The sequence below is a fragment of the Diceros bicornis genome, chromosome 37 (assembly GCF_020826845.1).
Source record: "Diceros bicornis minor isolate mBicDic1 chromosome 37, mDicBic1.mat.cur, whole genome shotgun sequence".
Taxonomy (NCBI): Eukaryota; Metazoa; Chordata; class Mammalia; order Perissodactyla; family Rhinocerotidae; genus Diceros; species Diceros bicornis.
The window spans coordinates 2235827-2252333 of record NC_080776.1 but is presented as its reverse complement, the minus strand read 5'-3'; positions in this window follow the sequence as shown (position 1 = coordinate 2252333).

The following is a 16507-nucleotide window of genomic DNA, read 5'->3' as shown; positions in this document are numbered from 1 at the left end:
GTACTCTGATTAGTTAACTTAAGGCAAAAAAATTAAAAAAATAAATAAATGTCATTTATTTCATCACTCATCTGATTTCATACCTTAATTATATGTGTGTATATATCTATATGTTATTTATATTATTTGCTTTGATATATTTTAAAATCATCCTTAGGTCTTTCAAAGATTCCATCTAGGCTGCACATATTTTCCAAGGGAATATTTTTTGAAAAATTTAAAATTTCATTACTCATGTGTGATTATTTTAACAGAACTAAAATTCTACTGTCTGTGTTTATTTTGCACACAACATATCCCTGAAGCCTTACACAGTAACTGGAATATAATGAGTTATAAACATAATTTAATTTAATAATTGAAGTACAGTATTCAGCCTCCTCCATGAGCTCTTCCTTATCTCATTATTTCCTTCAAATTTCATGATAGTTTTGATTACAGGTCATGAATGAAAGGAGAGGCCTAGGGACCGAGTCTTGGGGCACTCCAATTTTAGAGGTCTAGAAAATAAGGAAAAATAAAAGCAGAATGTGAAGAAATGACCAGAAGAAGACCAAAGAAATTAGTTGTCTGGAAGCCAAGCAAAGGAAGCATTCCAAAAAGGAAGAGTGGTCAAACCACATCAAATGCAACTGACCGATCAAATATGATGGCTGAAAATGACTATTGGATTTAGGATCATAGACCTCACTGATGACTCTGATAAGAGGGTTTCCAGTAAAGCAGTTGGGATGAAAGCCCGTGTGCAGCAGAGAACGAAAGACAGATAATTCGTGTGTGTGAATGTTAAAAACTCAATGAATTTTGCTGTAACAAGGAGCGGAAAACTGGAACAGTGCCTGGAGAGAAATGCGGCCTCTGGTAGAGTGACCAACCGTTTCTGTTTGCCCAGGAGAGAAGTATTTCCTGGGACTCAGGACTTTCAATGCAGTTGACAGTCGATCACACTAAGAGAGGTATTGTTTACTATTTTTGTTTTATGAGATTGGATATGTCATGGATTGTTTGTACTTTGATGGGAAAGAATCAATAGAGGGTGGAAATTGTTGTTGCAGGAGTGATAACCCTGAGGGAAAGGAGGCGAAAGCTGGTTCACAATGAACATCAGGGACAGTCAAACCAGGAAGGAAGGCAGTATAACGATGGCTGCAGATGAAGACATGTTGTGCAAATGTGAAAACTCTCTTCTGATGGCTTTTGTATTCACAGTGGCATGGGAAGCAGGGCCATCAGAGGAGAGTAGGAAAGGGTAAGGCCGTTGAAGGTAGAGGAGAGTGAAGAAAAAATAAAATGGTAATTCAGGAGAATGGGAGAGTAAATGGAAAAGGCAAATGTAGCATGACTGTGGCTCAGCATTAAGAGCCTCTTGATAGAGGTCATGAGTTTAAAGAGAGACTTCTTCATTTTGTTCATTTGTTTATCGTCCATCTCCTTCACTCAAATGTAGACACAATTAGAGAAGACATTCTTGTGGGTGTGTTTTTCTTGTTATTATAACCTTGTTGCCTAAAAGAGTGTGTGGCAACATAGGAGTTCAATAAATATTTGCAATAAATTTTATGACTAATGTAAGTAATTTTTCATTTTATAATTTTAACTTAAAAATAATCCAACCTCCTGTGTAATATTCTCACAGATGCACTCATTAAAATGTATGAAATTTAAAGAATAAGAGTCTGACAAGTTAAAATCCTTACATACCACTTACGTTATCTCATATATGTGCCCTGGGTTGATACTGGAGAATCCTCTGTTTTTATTGTTTTAAGTCCAGTTATGCTGGAAGGAAATTTTATGTATGTATAAGTGATTAATTTCATGGTGGGGGTCATTTTAGTACATTTATTAACTCCTAAATGGTTGTTTATTTGACATACTGGCACACGTAGTGAGTTATACTGGAAGAGGGGCATCTTTCAAGTAGTAGTTCTCAACCTTTGCTCCAATTAGAATCATCTAGGACTCTTTAATGAGATAAGAATTCTAAGGCCTTGCCCCATACCAATTAAATCAGACTTTCTGGGGCTGGGGTCCAGATATTAGTATTTTAAAAGCATTCTAATCTGCAGTTAGAGCTAAAATTTTCCTAATTACTGTTGTCACGTTCTCTGATTCAAATAGAAATGATATGTTTTATGTACTCAACTGGTTGTAGGAGATAGAACTTAAAATGTGAAATTAATTTAATCCCTCTATAAACCCCAGGTGAATGAATCATCTGCCCTAAGAGATGTCAACTTTTAAGGCATTAGTCCCTTAAAATTTGCCCCTTTGCTCTGGTAAATGCAGAGCAGGACGTGTGATCAAGTGGGCATCCAGCAACATGATTATTTGCCTAAAGAGCTACCACCGGTGAAGTTCACCCTTTCCCTACTCTAAAATTTTGGATCCCAAACTGCCGGGACACAGGAGTCTCAGATTTCTTTACCTCTTTGTACTGTCATTCTAACTATAACACTGTATAATGTTATGTGTTGTGTTAAAATCCTACACCCCGTCTTTGAGGGTCTGAGCCTCAAATCTGGTGGGTCTTGACAGTCAAAATACACATGGTTAAATTTCTGTTTATTTGGCATGAATTATTGCCTTGCAACGTTGTAATCTGTGAGACAGAATGGTTGGGTTTGATGTAGACGGAGAATTAAACCTTCATCCTCATTTCCTTTGGGAAAACTTGAAAACAACGTGATTTGCTTGCTAGTTTTTTGAAGGATCAATTGTCGTCGGTAAAATTGGAAGATCTTCACAGAAATCTAGTTCTTTAGTGTCATATACTTATTCAAGTCCTAGAAAAAATGAACAAACAAATGAGAACTTGATCATGAATGGAAATGTGAGTGTAGGACAATCTGATAGACTTTATTTTGTTAACAACTTCTATATGTGTAGGCACCCCATGAGAAAATCACCTCAAATTAACAGCTAGCATTATATTAAATCCTAGACCAGTAACAGCCCATCTGCTTTTAAGTCCAAGGCACAAAATGTTAATTGAACATGGCACTGTTTGTATCGAACCCTGGTTTTCTCAGTACAGAACTTCAGAAAACCGGTCACTACTATTTGATTGAAGTTAATGCATGAGAAAGAACCTACTTGCTATCTCAGTATCTGAGGGATTTACATAAATAACCAGAAACAAGAAAAAGATGTCCATTCTTGTCACAAGTACTTAATATCTCCTGAGATTCTAGTTGGTCCCATACAGTAATAAGAAAATGTGTTATAAATATTGGGGAAAAAAACTTAAACTAAATGTTTCTGGAATAAGATAGGGTTTTGAATCAAATTAAGAACTTTAGGGAGCCAGTCCCATGGCCTAGTGGTTAAGTTCAGCATGTTCCACTTCTGTAGCCAAGGTTCAGTTCCCGGGTGGAGACCTACATGGCTCATCGGCAGCCATGCTGTGGAGCGACCCACATATAAAAAAATAGAGAAAGAGTGGTACAAGTGTTAGTTCAGGGCAAATCTTCCTCAAGAAAATAGAGGAATATTGGCAACAGTTAGCTCCGGGTGAATCTTCCTCAACAAAACCAAACAAAAACTTTACAATGTACAAGCAAGTTTTTTAAAGTGGTCAGATATGATTTTATATATATATATATATGTGTATAAAATATAGCAGTTTATATATATATGTATGGCAGTTTATATATATATATATTCTAGCAGTTTTCCTAGAACCAGAAAGAAATAGTAGGAAAATGTAACCAAAAAAGATACCATTCCATAGAAGCAATCCAAATATAAATATTCTAGAATTAAATTTAATAATAAGTGTGGAGAAACTATGCAAGCAGCACGACTCTTCCAAGAAAGATAAAACAACACTTGAGTAAGGACAGAGAACTAGCATAGTCTGTATGAGAATACATAGTATTATAAATAGGCCCCTAAAAGTTATCTATAGATCTAATCCAATTCCAAACAAAAGCCTAATAATATTATTGAAGTAATACAAATCCAAATATTATCTGGGAAAAATGCACAAAACCAGGTAACATAATTTTTTAAAGACTAATGAAGGGAGGCTTGTCCTACTAAATAAAATGAAATATTATAAATCATTGACAATTGAACCGTGAGGTATACGGATAGACATCAGAGCAGTAGCACAGGATATAGCATGAAAGAGAGAGCCAAGGACAGATATTTGCAATAGTCAAAGTGACTCTCTTAAAACCTAACCATAACATACCAGTTCTCTGCTCAGAACCTTCTAATGCCTTCCTCAATCACTCTGAGTAAATGCCAAACTCCTCATAGTATCCTCAGCATCCCACATGACCTGGCCCTTTCCCACTACTCTGAGCTTCACTCACTGTTTCAGCTAACACGCTCCTGCTTCAGGCTTTGGCACTTACTGTTGCCCTGCCAAGAATGCTCTTCCCACAGAGAATCCCACGGCTAGCTCCTTTGCTTTATTCTTTGCTCAAAAGTCACTGCAACAGCATGGATTTCCCTAACCATCCCTTATAAGATAGCACCCTATATTCACCTTCCTTACTCTGCTTTATTTTACATTGGCACTTATCATTGTCTGAAGTATTGATTTATTTGTAAACTGTTTGCCTCTGCTCACTGGATTGTAAGCTCCATGAAGCAGGAATTTTGTCTTTTCTTCTCACTGCTCTATGCCAGCACAGACAATAGTACCTGGTGCTTACTAGACACTTAATCCTGACTTGTGGAATAAGTGAATAAATGAATAAATGAATGAACTGCAACAGCTCACCTACAACGAAAAACAATTAGCTCCCTACTTTACAACTTGATCCAAACTAAATTCCAGATGAATGAGAATTTTAAATAAAAAGGAAATAAAGATATTGAAGGAAAGGAATTAATATGCACACAATATTGGACGTGATAAAGTCTTTTAAAGAAGAGTTCAAAAGTAGGGACAATAAAGAAAAAACTCATAACATCAGTCCTTTAAAATTTTAATCCAATTCTCGAAACATAAACAAAATATAAAGACAAGTAAATAATGAATCTATAAAGAATTATGAGCTAACTGTTGGATTAATATTTTTAAGTGTTTAAAATCTCTTAGGAATTATAAGAAATAAGTGAATACTAAAATCGAAATCATGTATAAAGGACATCAACAGACAATTCACAAGAGGAGAAAAAGATGTCAATAAATATATTACGAAGTTTATATTCAGGGGTAATGGAAAACATGTTAACTAAAAGAAAGAAATGCCATTTCTAACTACTAGACATTTCAAAAAATCAGAAAACACAGAATTAGTAGGAAGCCAATAATCTAATACCTGGTGGGAGTGCAAAGTGACCCAGCATTCCTAGACGTCAATTTCTCGAAAAGTATTAAAACGCCTCCATACTTTTAGTCCAGCCACACTAAGTGTTGGATGAGGACCATAGCGCACCAACCAGTCTCCTAGTGGCCCTGAGGGACTCTAGGTTAGGCCGGCAGTAGCTTCAGGAAGAGTTCCGCTGTTCCATAAATACAGAGATTTATTGTGGTAGAGCGTTGTGCCCACTGAGCCTTAGCAAAAAGAAACCCACAAAACTGTTAAATAGCACACACCCCCTTCAAGAATTAACCTTGGTTTTATTTTAACTGTGATTCATGCCTGCAACCCTGCATTATGTGTATCTCTGAATGTTGAAAGTGATCATCCTGGGTAATGGAATTAACAGTGATTTTTCTTGGTTTTCCTTTTATTTCTATTTTCTACATCAAATGTGTATTTGACTTGTAATAAGAATAAAATTAGGAGTTATAAAGTCAATTCAAAAATAATGCAAGAATACAATACTTGGAACAAAAGGAAGTATCATTTCAGTATGAAACTCTTCATCACAAAGCACTCCCTTACTTTATGTTATTAGAGAGGAAGAACAGAACAGAGGTGATGGAATGAGCTTGGGGAAGATTCCAGTAGGTTTGGTTACTGTGACAATAGGAACTGGAAAAGATGATGAGATGTTCCTTTAGAAACATTGTAAAATCATTTCATCCACTGTTTGCATATATCCTTGGCTGCTTCTGATGAGTGGCCCATTCTTTCTTGATGTTATTATTTTGAATATCTGTTTCTTATTTTTTTCTTCTTGTCTTCTGTTAGAATGAATCATTCTGCAACTATTATTTTTTGTAACAAATGACTCAACAATATCAATATTACGTGTCTCCCTCTCACCCCATTTTTTTACAGTGGAAAACAGGGACTCAGGAGGAGTATAAGGGAATTTTCTAGCAAGAAAAAAGAACCAGAAACGCCAGACCAAGGATGGAAAGGATTAGGATAGTGGAAACTTCACATTTAGACGGAATATTCCAGATCACAGTTAAATGATATAATCTCAATGTGAGAAGAAAATGCTCACAAACCAGTGAATAATTCAATCTCCATGCCTATGAATACCAAAAAAAACCCCTTATTTTAATCTGGTTGATTTTGTTTGTTTTACAAACTTTGATTCATATTTTTTTTTTTTTTTTGCTATCTTTATATTTTTTTCTTTTCCCTTCTATAGTCAGCATTAAAAGAATTACCATTAGAAGGCCGGCCCCGTGGCTTGGCGGTTGAGTGCGCGCAGGTTCGGATCCCGGCGCACACCGAAGCCCTGCTTCTCCGGCCATGCTGAGGCGGCGTGCCACATACAGCAACTGGAAGGTTGTGCAACTATGACATACGGCTATCTGCTGGGACTTTGGGGGACAAAAATAAAAAATAAATAAAAATTAAAAAAAAAAGAATTATCATTAGAAAATAGGTGGGGGGGCTGGCCTGGTGGCGTAGCCGTTAAGTTCCCTAGTTCAGATCCTGGGGTGGACCTACTCACCGCTCATCAAGCCATGCTGAGGCGGCATCCTACATAGAACTGGAAAGATCTACAACTAGGATATACAACTATGTACTGGGGCTTTGGGAAGAAAAAAGGAAAAGAGGAAGATTGGCAACAGATGTTAGCTCAGGGCCAATCTTCCTCAAAAAAAGAAAAAGAAAGAAAGAAAAGAAAACGTCATGGGAAGTGTGTGCCTAGGGCAGGAAACTGATGACCGAGGAACAGTCAGGCATGTACTTTTCAACTGTGAGACTGAGTTCTTTCTCTGGAGTGTCCTGCATGACAAAAGCAGCCTCCGCTTTGCATGATATCTTCCTCCTTGGCCACCAGAATCAAGTTTTCAAGGCTGGTGGAGAAAGAGACAGGGGTCTAGCAACTCAAGGAGGAATTCAAAATGGATTTCTAAGTAATAGTATGTTTTATTCAACATAGAAGTAGTACACGTTCATAGCGGAGCATTAAGGAATATATAACGAAGAAAACAAATATACTTGTAATCTCAAAATCCACCGAAAATCACTCTTAACATTTTAGTACAATTTCTATTTTCTTCTCCTACAAGCACAGATATGTATTACACAATTGAGATATGATCAATATAGTGTTATCTAACATTTTCCACTTAATATTTTTATATTAGCATTTTAATTAAATGTCTGATTTAGGTCCTGCAAAATTTAGCTATTCATCTCTTTCAGGGGTGGATCTTGGTTTAATTTTTCTTTTCTTTTTAAATAAAACTAAAAGGGAAATTGCAGGAGACCAAAAGTCAGAGACCAGTCAAAAGTTTCACTCTTCTCCTGAGTACATATGAAATCCCCTGCTGGAGATGGAATTCTTAGCTAGCCACACACTTTTCAACGCCCGAACTGTGAGAATTTATCTTCAGCCCACAGACAAGATCCTTGAAGGACAACCAGGCCGAGGGTCAAGCTTTGTTACCTTCCCTGCAGAAGAAATTGTGCATCATAACTTTCCCTTAAATTAACCGAGTTTTAACCAAATTTACTTATACAAACGTATGAATAAAAGGGTAACTGCAGAAGACTTCTGATCACAGGACCACCAGGCAGGTGTTGCAGACTCTCCTCTGTTACCTCCACTATGCAGCCTATCTTTATTGAAAGGTTTATGTGCCAATTTACAAGGATGATTTAGGTTGCTCTTAAAATAAGCTAGAAGGTCATATGTGGAATGCGTAGTTTATTTGGACAGGGTAACACGTGCAAGATAACCCTCTGATGGCATATACTACATCCAGGTTTGTCTGATCTACTCTTCTGTTTACAACCCTTTCCTTAGAGAAAGAGAATCGAAATGCCCCTTTTTGTCCTCCTCTCCTCCCCACCACGTTTATACTAGGAGTGATCTCTGAGTAGATAGAAAGAGAAAGAAAAGTGAATTGATCTTGAGATAGGACTTGTGATGCAGCACCAAACTCTACCCTAGTAAGCTTAGGACATTGTCCCTACCCAGGTAAACGATAGGTGCTATCTTGTTGTTGTTGTTGGGTCTGTTTTCTTCATCTATTATTTTGCACAACAGTAAAATTGATATACAAATGACTTATACAACTTTAATAGTTCCATTAGGTGGTTTTGTAGCATCAAATCTCCTCTGAAAAAGAACCTGAAACTAGGTGTCTGCGAAGACAGCTTATTTGGGGAGTGATTTCAGGCAGCAATAGTGAGAGACTGGTAAGAGTGAAACAGAGAAGTGAAAACCAGCGTAAGGATGCATCTTTGGTTGGTCTCCACTTGTCGGGCACCGTTCCACCACCAGGACCCTTCAAGGAACAGTGTAAAATGTGCTTCAGACTTCTTCACCTAAGGAAAGGAATGTTTATCCACTAACTCTAGTACCCCATGCATCAGTGATCATTCTCTGGGGAATTAACGTCTTTCACTTCCAGGATCCACAAGGGTGAGTGTTTGGTGTATGGTCCCTCGGGTGTCCCCATTGCGATATCTGAGAAGTGCTGGGGAAGAAAGATAGAGATAGAAGGCTCTCCAGAGACACATCTGCACCATGCTGGCTGCCTCATTCATGGCTGGAATCAAAGGTGGGCCAAGACCTTGTGCCCGTACTTCCAAGTGTGACGCCATTTGTAGAATTACTCCTCTGTCTTCTCCACATTGTTCTCTTTAACACACAGCATAATCACTTCAGTAACTGTTGATTTAATCTGTTATGTAATAGGCACTGTGATAAGTTCTAGAATATAAAGATGAATAAGATACAGTTTCTGTCATTGAGTGGCCTGCAGTCTAGTGCAGAAGATAGACAAGAAAAATGAACTTATAATACAGTGGAGTGAATGCTGCAATAATTGTAAAGTTCTAGATGCAATGCGAGAACATCAGAGGGGCAGCCAATCTAGACTTGTGGGAGCTGGAAAATACTGTTCAGTTCACATTAAATCCACGTTAATAACTTCTTAGGTCGTGTACCATTTTGTTCATAAGTATTTTTGAGTCTTCAAAAATAGATAAAATGCCCATTTTAATCTATTTTTGTGCACCATAAAATACACATTCACCTGGCACATACCATTTTTTTTAATTGATGTATAATTGACATGTAATATTATGTTGGAATTGTTACCAGATACATACCCAGGTTCTTTACCTGCCCCACAAGAGGGGCCAAATAAAACCGGAACACCAGGCTTATGGCAAGGAAAGAATTTTTATTTCGGGTGGCATCAGCCAGGAGACAAGAGTTCTTAAATTTGTCCCATCTCCCTGAAAGATGGGAGGCCAGGGGTTTTAAAGGTTGTGAGGAATGTAGCCACTTATAGGGAGGGGGAGCCTGTGGCCTTGCTGGTCAGCGCTTTCCCATCAGCCTGCATTTGGCCATGTGAGGCTGCTGGCAGGGAGGAGGATGACGAGTTAAGGGAATCGCAGGTGGGCGTCCTTCAACCATCTCCGTGGTGGATGGTGGATTCTGGCAACAGGAAGCCAAGGAGTTGAGGTCTGAGAAGCTTTAGCATCTGGATATTTTCTGGATATCAGTTTCCCTGTAACAAACCTCAAGAACTGGTGATTAGCCAAAACTTCAGTGTGAGCCCAGGTCAAGGCCACCTGGGCTTTTAACAATTTGTAACTTCTATCTGCCTTGTGACGTTCAGGGATACAAAAGTTTAAAAAACTGGTATTTACATATGAATGTAACTTAGAGAAGGAGGGAAAGAGGATGAGCGCTTTTGGTTTTTACCCCATATATGCTGGGTTTACTGTAGGGGAACTGATATCAGGGCCTGTATCAGTTTCAGGTACATCTCTTCTTTAATGTATAGAAAATTATAGATTTTACAATTTGGACATGATATACCTTTTTAAGTATAACTACCCCCATTTTCTGATTATGTATATTTCAGATGAAAGACAATGTTCTCATCTTTTTCACATTTTAGTAATGTTATCTAGTCAATTGATAAAAACTATCCAGGATACTGGTCTATAATTTTTAAATGTATTTTTTATGCTACAAAAATCTCTAATGTAAAGTACCTTAGCCACAATCAAAGTCAAACATGAAATTACCATGAGCATATCAAAGTAACACCTTGGTTATGAAAATGACCATCTGTGATTACACATTTTGCTTTCTGAAAATAAACATCTCAACATAATGAAAATGAATATCAAAATTATTTGTCAATAAGACAATATATTAAAGCTGGAGACTATATATATAGCAGTAGCTGTAAACAGTTTGTCCTTGCTGGCAAATACTTCCTTTATGGTAGAATATACTTAGGTCACCTAAATCCTCACTGTTACTGCTAATACACAAGAATAATCACAAATGCATATATCTCTTTTAGAAAAAATATTAAATATAGAAATAATTAAAGTTAGCATCCCTTTTAAAATATGTAGTTTTTTTTTTAATTTTTATTTATTGTAGTAACATTGGTTTATAACGTTGTATAAATTTCAGGTGTACATCATTATACTTCTATTTCTGCATAGATTACATCATGTTCACCACCCAAATACCAATCACAACCCATCACCACACATATGTAGGGTTTTTTTCTAACACAATAAAAAAAATTTTGAATTCTGTAAATTGACACTTGATAAATACACTTTTGAAATTAAAATTATGGTATAATTTATGGTTTCAAAATAGCTCTATTTAAAAAAGTCTTTTTATGATTACATCCAGAAAGGAAATCATTTTCAAAATTGCTAAAAATGAGAATGTTTTGTTGACAATGGGGTGAATTTGGCTTTACTTTACTTGTCAGAACTTTGGTAGTCCAAAGAGACACTAAGTTGAATAGTTTAGAGGAACATTGAGAAATTAATAAAGGTTTCATGTTAAAACATACAGATAGTTTGCTTCAGGTTACCAAATAGTGCATTTCCTAGTCTTGCACTTGGACTTACATCTGGAAGATTCCACGCGTCAGTCTGGGTTTGTCCTGTGACCTTCTGTGGGCGGTATGGTTTTACACTATAGCCCTCTGTGCCAGCACACAAAATACCCAACCATAAAGAGGAAGGGCGGAGCTCAGGGTGCAGAGATTGCCGGGTGCTCCCGCTAAAGCACACGCAGAGATGTGGGATATGCTCAGAACTTAGTATCTGATCTCTTGCACTTAACAGCAGTTCTTCAAGAAGGAGAGGTCAGGGAGAGGGCATTTTGGAACTTGCTTCTCTCAGAGGTGGCAGCAGGAACTTGGAGGCTGAACACCTACTCTCCAACTTCTTTTATTTATTTACTATTTTTTATTTTATTTATTTTTATGCTATTTTTGTGAGGAAGATCAGCCCTGAGCTAACATCCATGCCAATCCTCCTCTTTTTGCCGAGGAAGTCCAGCCCTGGGCTGACATCCATGCCCATCTTCCTCTACTTTATGTGGGACACTGCCACAGCATGGCTTGACAAGCAGTGCCTCGGTGCGCACCCGGGATCTGAACCTGTGAACCCTCGGGCCGCTGAAGCAGAGCACGTGCACTTAACCCTTACGCAGCCGCGCCGGCCCCTACTCTCCAACTTCTTACTTCAGAAATACCTCCAAGTATTAACAAGTACGAGTTCACCCGTCAGCCTGGTCCCTCTGATTTATGTGTTGGCTCTATGCATTCTAGTCCCCACAGAGTCAGAGTCATCCTTTTAAACGGATCATCTCATGAGCTTATTCTCCAGAACACTCTGATTCCGTCCCATCTTCAAGAGGGAAACCTGCAAAGTCTTTCTACAACCTACGTGGCCCCAAACTACCTCTCTAAATCTCATTTCCTACAATTCTTCCTCATTCTCAATGACACTCAAAAAACAAATGCACAAAGCAACTCCTAGAGCATTTGCACTGCTGTTCCCTCTTCTCAGAATGTTCATTTCCTAGATATTTTCATGGCTTCTCCCTTAATTCATTCAGATCTCTGTTCACATATCTCCTTACCAGTGGGAACTTCCTTGCCCACAGGTATAAAATACCACCCTCTCCTCCGCTTTCTATGTCTCTCTCTCTGCTTTCTTTTTTACAGCACTTATCACCTAAAATAATATGCGTGTTTATTTTGCTAGTGTCTTTTTTTGTCTCATATGAGTTGGAAGGGACTTGAGGGCACTAACTTTATCTGTTTTGTTCCGAATGATATTTATACTCCCAGCATCTACAACAGGGACTGCTACATAGCTGGTGCTCAATAAGTAGTCGCTGAAATATGGAAAAGCATAGAAGGGATGGAGGGAGGTGAGGAGGTCTGATGTAGCTGCTCAGTTTTATTAGCACTATCAATAACCTTATAGCCTCATGGTCATAGCAAATACCACAGTCATCATGAAAATTTCCTCCAGTGGCAAATATGATCCACCAGAGCTATCCCAGTGTGACTTTCATTTGCCAAAGCCATTATGTCCCTTCAGGAGATAGGATATTTTATTAAAGATTAATCAGAGAATTCTATCTCATGTAAGCTTAGAAATAGCCATATTGTGACTTAAGCATAGTCTTAATCTCTTTCTGGGTCAGTGGATATGTTTGATGCTAAGTGTAAAACAATAAAACTTGACTTTACGGAATTTTCCAGAACTATGGACCTCTGCCCAACTAGAACAATGCTGGTGATTAGAAACCCATTCATCAGCAGACTCTATGGGGCACTGAGAGGAAAATGCCCTTGATTGCAAAATTGCCCACAGTTTCTCTCGAAGAATCTGGCAGTATGGATGTGTCTTTTGTTTCCACTTCAGCAAACACTCTATCAGGAAGACAGAAATGGAATTCTTCATTCTGGACCCTGTACTTTATGCTCTGGAAGACATAATATTTGTTAATACTCTAAAATTTTGTGTCCTAAATAAATATGAAGAGGAAATGCTAGAATTAGAAGGATGTTTGCTATAGATGGAGGCCGTGATCACCATCCAGCTAAAATCACCTGGCTGGTTTACATCACCTCCTAGCTGCCTCTACAGGATGGATTGGGTATCATAGAAAAATAATTTGCGAACTTGCCTCTCAATTTCATTATTAATAATTCATAATATGGGACTGAAAGTGGATACACTTTTTCTACCTTTGATCCCAAATTTAAATTGTTTAGTCAACCAAATAAATAGGTAAATAATCTCCAGTGGACAGAGCACTCATCTCACAATCAGAAGACTCAGATGTATACCTCAGTCCTGCCAGTCTCCGTAACACCAGGTTACAATGTGGGGAGGACTAAACCCTTGTGGCCTATGAAGTAAATTAAATAATATCTACCTTGTGGGATGGTTGAGAAAGTCAAATTAGTGATGTGCACATAAATGATGGGCATGTGCCTGGCCTGGTGCAAACTACTCCAATAATACCAGCTAATTTTTTTTTTTTTAAAGATTTTATTTATTTTTTCCCCCCCAAAGCCCCAGTAGATAGTTGTTATGTCATAGCTGTACATCCTTCCAGTTGCTGTACGTGGGACTCAGCCCCAGCATGGCCGGAGAAGCGGCACGCCGGTGCGTGCCCGGGATCCGAACCCAGGCCGCCAGCAGCGGAGCGCACGCACCCAACCGCTAAGCCACGGGGCCGGCCCAATACCAGCTAATTTTTTTCTCATTTAATATCACAGTCTAAACTATTGCATGGAGCCAGAAGGATTAAAAAAATAGATGGTATAGAGTTGAGGAAACCTAGCTCTCCTATTGTGTTCTCAAGCAACCTCTGGCGATGTGCTTCCTCTGTACTGACTTCTTATTCACCTGATATTCATGAAGAAGCCTGGTCTATTAATATGATCCATGATGAGGACAAATGCATTGTGAAGTGAACTGTTCATAATCCACAGTTATTCTGTGTCAGAGCTCTTCTTGGAATGTATTTTTTATTCATTTGAAAAGACCTGTAATGCAATTTATTATCTTTATTGCAAAAAATAAAAAAAACAGTATTAGAAAATAATTTCTCTCTGACTCCCTCTACCGTCTTCTCATCTCCAGAAGTCACTGGGACAGAGTGAAGTTGTAAACCTCTGGAAGCCGGGGTTGATTTCTGAGGTGACCTGGCTTCCTTTCTCATTTTTCTTTGTGGCGATCTGACAAGAAGGTTGAAATTATTTCCGTGATCACGAATACGCCCGAGGTGACATGGAGCTCTGAGAACACTTCTGGCTGAGTGTCTCAGAAAGGATCTTAGAAGTTCATTGTTTGGGCTCATTGCACTAATATTTCATGTTAGAACAACTGATGTGAAATAATGATTATCAACAAAATAGGCATCTATTACTTCTATTCGATATTTCCCAGGCAGTCACTGTTCTCATTAAAAGAGTCTTTTGCCCCTGGAGGAGAAGTGGTTTAGGTATTATAGAAAAAACTTGCAAACTTGACTCTAATTTCATTGTGTTTTTGTGTGTGTGTGTGTGTGAGGAAGATCAGCCCTGAGCTAACATCCATGCCAATCCTCCTCTTTTTTGCTGAGGAGGACTGGCCCTGAGCTAACATCTATTGCCAATCCTCCACCTTTTTTTCCCTTTTTCTCCCCAAAGCCCCAGTAGATAGTTGTATGTCATAGTTGCACATCCTTCTAGTTGCTGTATGTGAGACGCCACCTCAGCATGGCCAGACAAGCGGTGCGTCAGTGCGCACCTGGGATCCGAACCCGGGCCACCGGTAGTGGAGCGCACGCACTTAACCACTAAGGCACAGGGCTGGCCCCTCTAATTTCATTGTTAATAAATCCTAATATGGGACTAAAATATGGGAGCTTCTGATGCCTTAACCTCATCTTAACTTCAATCCTTTTACTACTTTATCTTTACCCGTATTTCACCTGACAAGGGAAGCTATTAGCTGCAGGATTCGTACTCTTAATAATGATAACTTACTACCATTGATGTGAATGGATGCTCACACTTATATAAAACTCAAAGGAGTTCAACATACATGCAAAACACAATTTAAATATATTTATGTGTTATGCATACACACACAAACACACATATATAAACATTCCATCCAATTCAGTAAAATACAAGTAAATTTCATCATCATGAACTATAACACAGTATGCTAATAGTAGAGAAGGGGTATCATGGTTTGAGGAACCCCAGAGGATATACGTAGTGGCCAGGCTGCTACCAGCCCCTATATTCAGATGTGCACATTACTTCACCCTGTACTTGCTCCTGGTAATTCTAGGTTTTGTTTACACATCGTTCAAAGCAAAGTTCAGGCAGACATCTGTCTCCATCACTCAGAGCGAGCTCCCTTAAAAGACAGACTGGGCAGCGCACAGGGCTTGGCAGCTTGGAAAAGGTAGTTCTTGCAAACATCTATTAGTTACACATGCCAGACTGTAGAACAAAAAATTCTCTATCCCAAGCCTTCCAGAGGCGAAGATGAGGGAAATTGGTACCTGGATGCTTGTCCCCTAGATGACTCAGGACAGAGATTTTTTTTTTTCATTTGCTCTTTTTTTTCCTAATCAAAATTAACCCTCATTCTTTTATTATCTGATATAATCTAATTTTTGCTAAGGTGCAAAATCACTGATAGGGTGCTTAAACGGTTACATTCCCCACACTCTCTAATACAATTTAATCTTAACTAAACCCCCAAGAATCCCTAAGTGCTGAAATTTTAGATGGAGTGGAAACATATTTGCCAGGAGTGCCTTTGTTTTAGCTGGATTTGTTGAGATAACTATCATTTCCATTTATTCGCAAGGATTTCCCTCCATGCTAGGTCAATAATGAGATTACATCTAACCATCATGTCTTAGTCCATTCAGGCTCCTGTAGCAAAATACCACAGACTGGATGGCTTATAAACAATAGACATTTACATCTTATAGTGCTGGGGCTAGAAGTCCAAAATCAGGGTGCTGGCAGGGCTGGGAGGGCCCTTTTCTGGATGACAGACTTTTCGTTGTATCCTCACATGGTAGGGGGGCAGAGGATCTCTCTCAGGCCTCTTTTGCAGAGGCAGCAACCTCATTCATGGGGGCTCTGGCTTCGTGATCTAATCACCTCCCAAAAGCCCCATCTCCTATACCACCCCACTGAGCATTAGGATTCCAACATACGAATTTTGGGGGCACACAAATATTTAGCCTTTAGTACATTTTATCACTTACCATTACTATTTCTATTCAATATTGAACTAGAGGTCCTGTACACTACAGTGAAAAGTTATAAAAATAAACAATAGTTTGAGATTCCATTTATAATAACATCCAA